The 6,628-nt window shown below is 50.8% G+C and overlaps 1 pseudogene across 1 annotated transcript in view; it reads right to left on the bottom strand.

The window, feature by feature from the left end:
* Positions 1-377: 377 nt before the first annotated feature.
* The window catches only part of LOC149343714 (potassium/sodium hyperpolarization-activated cyclic nucleotide-gated channel 1-like), a 64,578-nt pseudogene continuing 58,327 nt past the window's right edge, over positions 378-6,628 (bottom strand). Inside the window, exons 9-10 of the transcript XR_016283325.1 lie at positions 4,474-4,804; positions 378-655 (exon numbers count right to left, since the gene is read on the bottom strand). The product of XR_016283325.1 is annotated as a potassium/sodium hyperpolarization-activated cyclic nucleotide-gated channel 1-like (transcript). The remainder of the gene's footprint in view (positions 656-4,473; positions 4,805-6,628) is intronic.

The raw sequence follows: 6,628 nt of genomic DNA, 5'->3' as shown, positions 1-6,628 counted from the left end.
GCCAGCCATAGTTGGATTTCGAACTCGCATTCTTGAACACAGAAGTCGAGCGCCACTAAGTTACCGCGGCAGGTAGATTGTTCCAAAGGAAGCTTATGGTTATTGTAGTAGGCGTAAACAGGAAGTTATGGAGACTGCGCCATTAAAGCACCAAGGCGAACCATGAATGCCTTCTGAACATTCACCGAGGCTCTCGCCAATGTTTATCTCAATAAGTCGTTTCCACGCGATATACCCTTGACAGCACACTCGCCGCCCGAACGAACGTGTCGGCCATGCTTTTAAAACAATTAGACGGAGGAATGCTTTAATCGCAGTTAAAAACCACCAGCGCTCTCACAGAGAGGTTGCCGCTTATCGTGAAACCTAAATATAGATTATCGGAACGGATTATCAGAAACGATAATCCACACGAGCGTGTAAATTACGCGCGTTTGCGACCCCATCGCGGCGACGTCAGGACTGCTTGCAGTGCGCCTTGTCTGCCCGGTGGCCCTCGTGGTCCGAGTCGGGGCCCTCGGGGGCGATGGCGATGTGCGACGAGGCCCCCGACTGCTGCGACCCCTGCGACGAGTCCTCGTACGGGCCTGCCACTTGGTAGGCGCTCGAGGTACGGCTGCACTTCGACCCAGTGAGGGAGGGAGCCGCTGAGGACCTGCAGGAAGACAGCGCTCCCTTTAAAGGTTTGGTTTATGGCGTTTAACTTCCCAAAGCGACTCAGGCCATGCGGGACGCCGTAGTGAAGGGCTCCGGAAATTTCGACCACCTGGGGTTCTTTAACGTGCACTGACATCGCACAGCACACGGGCCTCTATAGTCTGCAGTGAAGCTCCGCCCACATTCAGCCTCCGCGCACAGAATTCCTCCACGACGAAAAAGTAGTCCGCTGCTTAAACGTTCCTTGTTACCTAGACAAGAAGCTTATCACAAGAAAAAGATTATGAGCTCTATAATTTTTATACGTGGATTGTTTGATATAGTGAAACATTAAAAGACTGATTTCGTTTACTGTTGCAATTGGCCAGCGGAGTAATACAGAACGCCACGGACCGCGGCTCAGTGTTAGCAACTGCTGTTTTTTTTTTTAATTGTATCCTACTATAGGATGGGACACTAACTTCGAGCCCTTAACAAGAATATCCGGCCACTTCAAGCAGGCAAAAGGACGACTTTGCATGATTTAGAGTTATGTTCTGTACGGTGACGATATGAGCGCCTAGTAAATATGCCACAGTATTTATTTAAAATGCTTAAATGCGCTGCAGTATCGCATTAGGACTTCCTATAAGATAAATTCATGGCGTCGGTGTCCGCGTAGTATGTCGTAACCGAGAACCCACGGGTTCACATCCTTGCCAATGGGATTGTTATCCAAGTGGGGCTGGGTGGCCACATTTCTTTGAATCCGCCGTGTGAGCTACGTCCTAAACGAAGGATGTCTGCTCAAATGTTGCCCGTTCACTGCCTCGTCGGAGTGTAACAAGCCAAACGCGGCTATAATATGCGGGCCCGAACAGTTGCCGACAACCACAACATCGCCAGCGTTAAAGCGCTCCATGGGCTCCAGGCCAGCGGCTTCAAACCTGGGCCCGGCTCGGGCCCGCGTTATTATCCCTCTACTGAGCCCGTCTCCTTTCCAGCAGCAGGTGAATAAGTAAATTCCCCACTGTGTGCAGGTAGGTTCCTATACTATAAGTGGCAGGCAAATGCGCTAAAATCACAATAACAATTGAAAAAATTGTTTTGGTTAACAGAAAAGCAAAACAGAGAAGATAGGGCGGGTTTCCCCCTCTACTTTTTCAACAGTGATCTGTTCTGTGAGTATAACTCGAATTAAGTTCAGAGTCAAATAAATAGGCTTGCACACGCGCATAATAGGCTACCTTGCACTACCTCTATATTTGTTTATCAGCCGCTTTTTGTACGCCCTAAAGTCTAAATATTAAAATGCCATCGCAGCCTCAGCGATTATATATCTTTCTTTAATGAGCAAAACTTAGCGGGTTGAATTAATTGCCGCACTTGCCCCGTTTCAGTGGAGACTAAAGCAAAAAGCCCTCTTCATAGCGTGGCCTCAGCCAATATGCTTTTTCTCAGTGGCGTTTGCCAAAGCCTAAGTATTTGTTTTAGTGCGAAACCACTTATCCGGAGGTTCAGATCCCAACAAAATCGTCTCTTGCCGATGTATGCCCAGAGGTTCAGAGCCCAGCATAAAGAAATCACATCAATACGCACGACTTGGAGCCGGAACCATGGAGGCGCGAACAGATCAGCTTCAAAGGCCGCTGGGCGAGACCACTATCGCCGCAGCCGAACATGCCTCGGAATAAAACTGCACCACACTCTCGCGCTGTGCATCGTGTCCACCAACTTCCATCTGCACTGTCCTACGGCACTGCCCGCTCATCGCAGTCTCTACGTAGCACAAATCCGTGCTTTCGCACTGATTCGTACACTGTAAACAAAAATATACCCAAAAGGGAGTAAAAATGGTGGCGGCCACCCTTTTTACTCCAGTCTAGAAAGGGAGTTAATTGTGCCAAATGCTCCATCAGTGCCGAAGTGGAGTCAAAAACACCATTTTGTGCAATCCGCCCCGCCGCCTAGCGCCTCGTCTGCTTCTGGTCAGTTGTCGGATAATGGCGGTGAGTGACTACCGCTTGGTTGCCATCGTCGCTGGATCTCTGCTGACTTCTGCTCCTTCACGGGCGCCTGCCGCGGTACAAGATATCGACTTGTCGCCTACAGTACGTTACATAATTGAATTGTTCCTGTGAAGCCTCCAGTGCTCTAACGATACCTGACTTTCCTTTGTTTGTGTCGCCACCCCGTTACAGCCCCCGCTTAGGCCTAATTCTCACAGGCTTTTTACAGTGTGGTTCTCGCAATGTGTTGCAGCCGATTATGTGTTGCATGAACATGGAACTGTGATAGAACATATTGTCAACGCTGAGCTCTTTATTGAGCTCATGAGGCCACATTTTCCCTCAGCCATGTTTAAAATCCAAGCCTTAATGAAGTGAATATGAAAGCAAACACTGCCATTCCAAACTACCATCAGGTGTATTTTCATCTTTTCTGCTCTGGATTTGGGTCAAATATAGCGTGGTGCATGACCGCGAAAACTAACCAGCGTCTCCTTTTCAGTTTTGAACTACTGATTATAATGATACATCCCTTTATCTACGAACATGGCCAACCAAACGAGCTCGTAAAGCAAAAAGAGACGACAAGACGACGACTCCTGCCGCGTACGCCGCTGCTGGGCTAGCAGACGGCGGAAAGAATGCGTGACGCGGGGTCACATTAGGGCAGCGCAGTTTCCCCAGTTGGGTTGCCGGCGGCCCGCAGAGCTACCCGTTTCCGCCGCTGTCACTGCTGTAAGAATGAGCCTGAATGAGGATAAATAAACATGGCGCCATTTTTGGGCTCCATCTCTGTGGGTAGTAAAACATTTACTCTCTTTTCACTCCAAAATAACTCCCTTATATAAGGAAGTAAATAAAAAACACCACCCATATGGAGTAAAAAAACGTCATTTTGGGTGTGCGTTAGAGGACAAGACATTTACTCCCTTTTGGGTGTTTTTTTGCTAACAGTGTATGTAGTAAGCATTCTCTGTTGACTTCGGTAAGTGCATGCGCGCAGTGAAGGACAGTATTGGAACAGACGGCTGCATGTAGAGCAATCGAGTGAAGGTCCTCCTCCAACGGTTCTTATGAGGCTTAAAATGTCCAGTCACGAGCTAACACAAAACCGAGCAAATTTATTAGGCGAACGAACTATTTCGAATGAGCCGTATGTCAGGAGTTACAACGTTCCACTAAAAAACGCCGCAGTAGTGCAACCCGCCGGTGGACTCGACGCTTTAGAGCCTGCGAGAGCCGTCTTTCGCTGGTGCCTTTCAATGATTGAAAAATGTCCTCTCCTATATCGTTCCTCTCCTATATCGTTCAACGCGGCCGGGCGTGTTTACTTCTCTTACTTCTAGTACGTCCCGGGCAGCAGACGAGAATAACAAAAAACATTTTGTTTGTAATTTTTCTGGCATAAGGAAAAGGGGACTATAGCAGACACGAATAAATAAATAGGCACTGAACAATTAATGTTCTCAGCCCACACCATGGGCTTGTTTCATCCGTGTGACTGCTAGAACGCCCCAAGTGCACTTCACTTGAACCTCGTTGTAACGAAATTGGAGGGGCCCGGTGATTACTTCGCTATAGCCTGCGTTGACCAACTTCCAAGGGGAACAGTCTTTCCTTCGTTATATTCATTATTTCGTTACAAACCATTTTGTTATAAGGAGGTTTGACTGTATTAAACCAAAAAACAGAGACAAGACCTGTACGTACAGGCCCGAGCCCGGCCCAGCTCAGGCCCGGCGTAACAACGCATTTTCGGGCCCGGGCTTTCAGGCCAGCCCCATCCCGTGCAGTGCTCCAGTTTGCGTGCGTCACAGAAGTCGCTCACTTGGCCCCAGCGTCGACGACGCTGATGGGGGGCGACGCCTCGTGGCTGCTCGGCTCCTCCGAGGAGGGCGTCACGGCGCCCATGCGCCGCAGCTCGGGCAGCATGACCACCGAGGAGGGCCTGCGCATGAGCATGCGCCTGCGCTCGCTCATGCGCCGCTCCTCGCGGTCCTGCGAGTTGAGCTCGAAGAGCAGCGTCTGGAAGATGCCCCGCACCGCCGGGAAGTGGTCCAGCACCTCGTGGAAGTCGGTCGCCTGCAGCGTCAGGATGTTGCAGTGGCTCACCGCGAACACGTTGTCCTGGCGCACCTTGGGGCCCAGCAGGCACGACTCTGCGAGGCGCCGCGCAAGAGGGTTATGATCATATGCTTCTAGCGCCACAGAAAAATGGCAGTGGCTTAGCTCTGGTTAAGCCTGGATATACAAGCGAAAAGCTGCAGTTATGCTTTGTTTGACGTCATGGCTGTCGCAGTTCGCCTACAATGCACTGGGAGCACCACGGTAGCGGTGTAGATTTTGAGCCAACTCCCTCGCTACCACTTCTGGGTCTTCTTTTCTTCCTTCCATGGCGAATGTCTGCGTCTCTTCTACGGCCGCCGCCGCCGCTCACACGTGCGTTCTCGCAACGCCTTGCGAAAGAACCTTCTCTTGGGACGGCGGCGGAGACCGCGCAGCAGCGGCAAGGGGTAAACCGGTGGCGAGGAGAAGTAACGACGGAGCGCGCGCCGCGGCGCGCGGCCTCTTTTATGTCCGCCGCCGCCGCTCGGGCGTTATCGCATCGCCTTGCGATAACGCGATAAGAACGCGATAATAACCGCTAGCAGCGGCGAAGGGTAAACGGGTGGCGAGGAGGAGAAAGGAGGGAGTGGCGAGGAGGAGGAAGGGCGCGCCGCGGCGGCGCCCAGGGGTGGCCCACGCGAAGCGCGGTGTTGACGAGCCTAGTGAAGCTTTTCGCTTCAAAAATTCGCAAGGCCAGCTAATTACAGCATGTGGTGCCAATGCGATAGCATTAGAACCTGTTGATACCTTTCGCGGAAGTGGCGTCCCTTTTGGTCTGATGGCGTCGCTTCCTTCCAGCGAATGGGAAAATTTTATGACCGACGGCACATTTTTCTCCCCCCTTAGGCATTTAATGCTTTCGCATTAAGAAAAATATAAAAATTTTATGGTACAGATTCGGTGAGTGGATACCCTCGACGCTTGGTAGCATCACACTGTGAGGGATAGATGAATATATGCGTTCTGTATAAACGCTAGTTCGCGCTTGTCCATGTCTCTGCACTTCGTCCGCCGTCATTTTCCAGTTGTGCTACACTGTTAACAGCCATAAGGTTGCGACGGTGGAACGCGCAACACCTGCGACGAGATCACCAAGCAAACAGAGCCCCCTACCATCCAGTAGCGCTAAGATAACTCAACGATAAGAATATGCCGAACTCATTGAGTATATCCGTGGGCAGAGTATAAATAGAAGATCTCCCAAGCAGAAAATAGCAGCATGCCCTGCTCTATGTCTATACTGGCTGCATGATTATTTGTAGAGACTGCGGGCATGCGCCCGGTGTGTACGAAGTTTGATAAAACTTTAGACAAAGTCTGTTAGTCTAATGATCTTACTTCGGCGTTTCCCTCCGCCTCCCTTCAGACAACATCACCCTTCTCTCTCTCTTCTACGGGCAACGTAAGTAAGTAACGCATCGAAAAATACGAAACACCGCACCTGAACGCCTCGCTCTAATAAAAAAAAATGGTGTGGTTTAGCTCTGGTTAAACCTGGTTGGTTGCGAAAGCAATACAATGCAGAAGCAGTAGAGCAACTAGATTCAGATACAGACTCTTCGTCGGTGACTTCCATGGCGAGATTCCTCGAGGAGCGCGGCCCGGCCGGCTCCTCCTGGCTGCGGTGGAGAGAGCAAGCTGACGTCACACGTCGCCATAGCAACGGAGAGGCTGACGTCACACCATCTGTTAGGCTCGGCGGCGGCTCCTCGAGGAGCAGGGGGTTCCACGCCCCACGCGACGAGCGGTTAGATCTGGCGTAGTATTGCTTTCGCAATAAAATTGTAAGCAGGCAGAACTCCGTCTATAACAGCTACGCTTCACCCGACACAATGTCCTCAGGATGAGCATCTAGTGTCACTTCATAATGTATCAGT

The sequence above is a fragment of the Amblyomma mixtum genome, chromosome 5 (assembly GCF_055824585.1).
Source record: "Amblyomma mixtum isolate Tamu chromosome 5, ASM5582458v1, whole genome shotgun sequence".
In the NCBI taxonomy this organism is placed as follows: Eukaryota; Metazoa; Arthropoda; class Arachnida; order Ixodida; family Ixodidae; genus Amblyomma; species Amblyomma mixtum.
The sequence above is the reverse complement of the archived record's forward strand: the minus strand, read 5'-3'. Positions and strand labels throughout refer to the sequence as shown.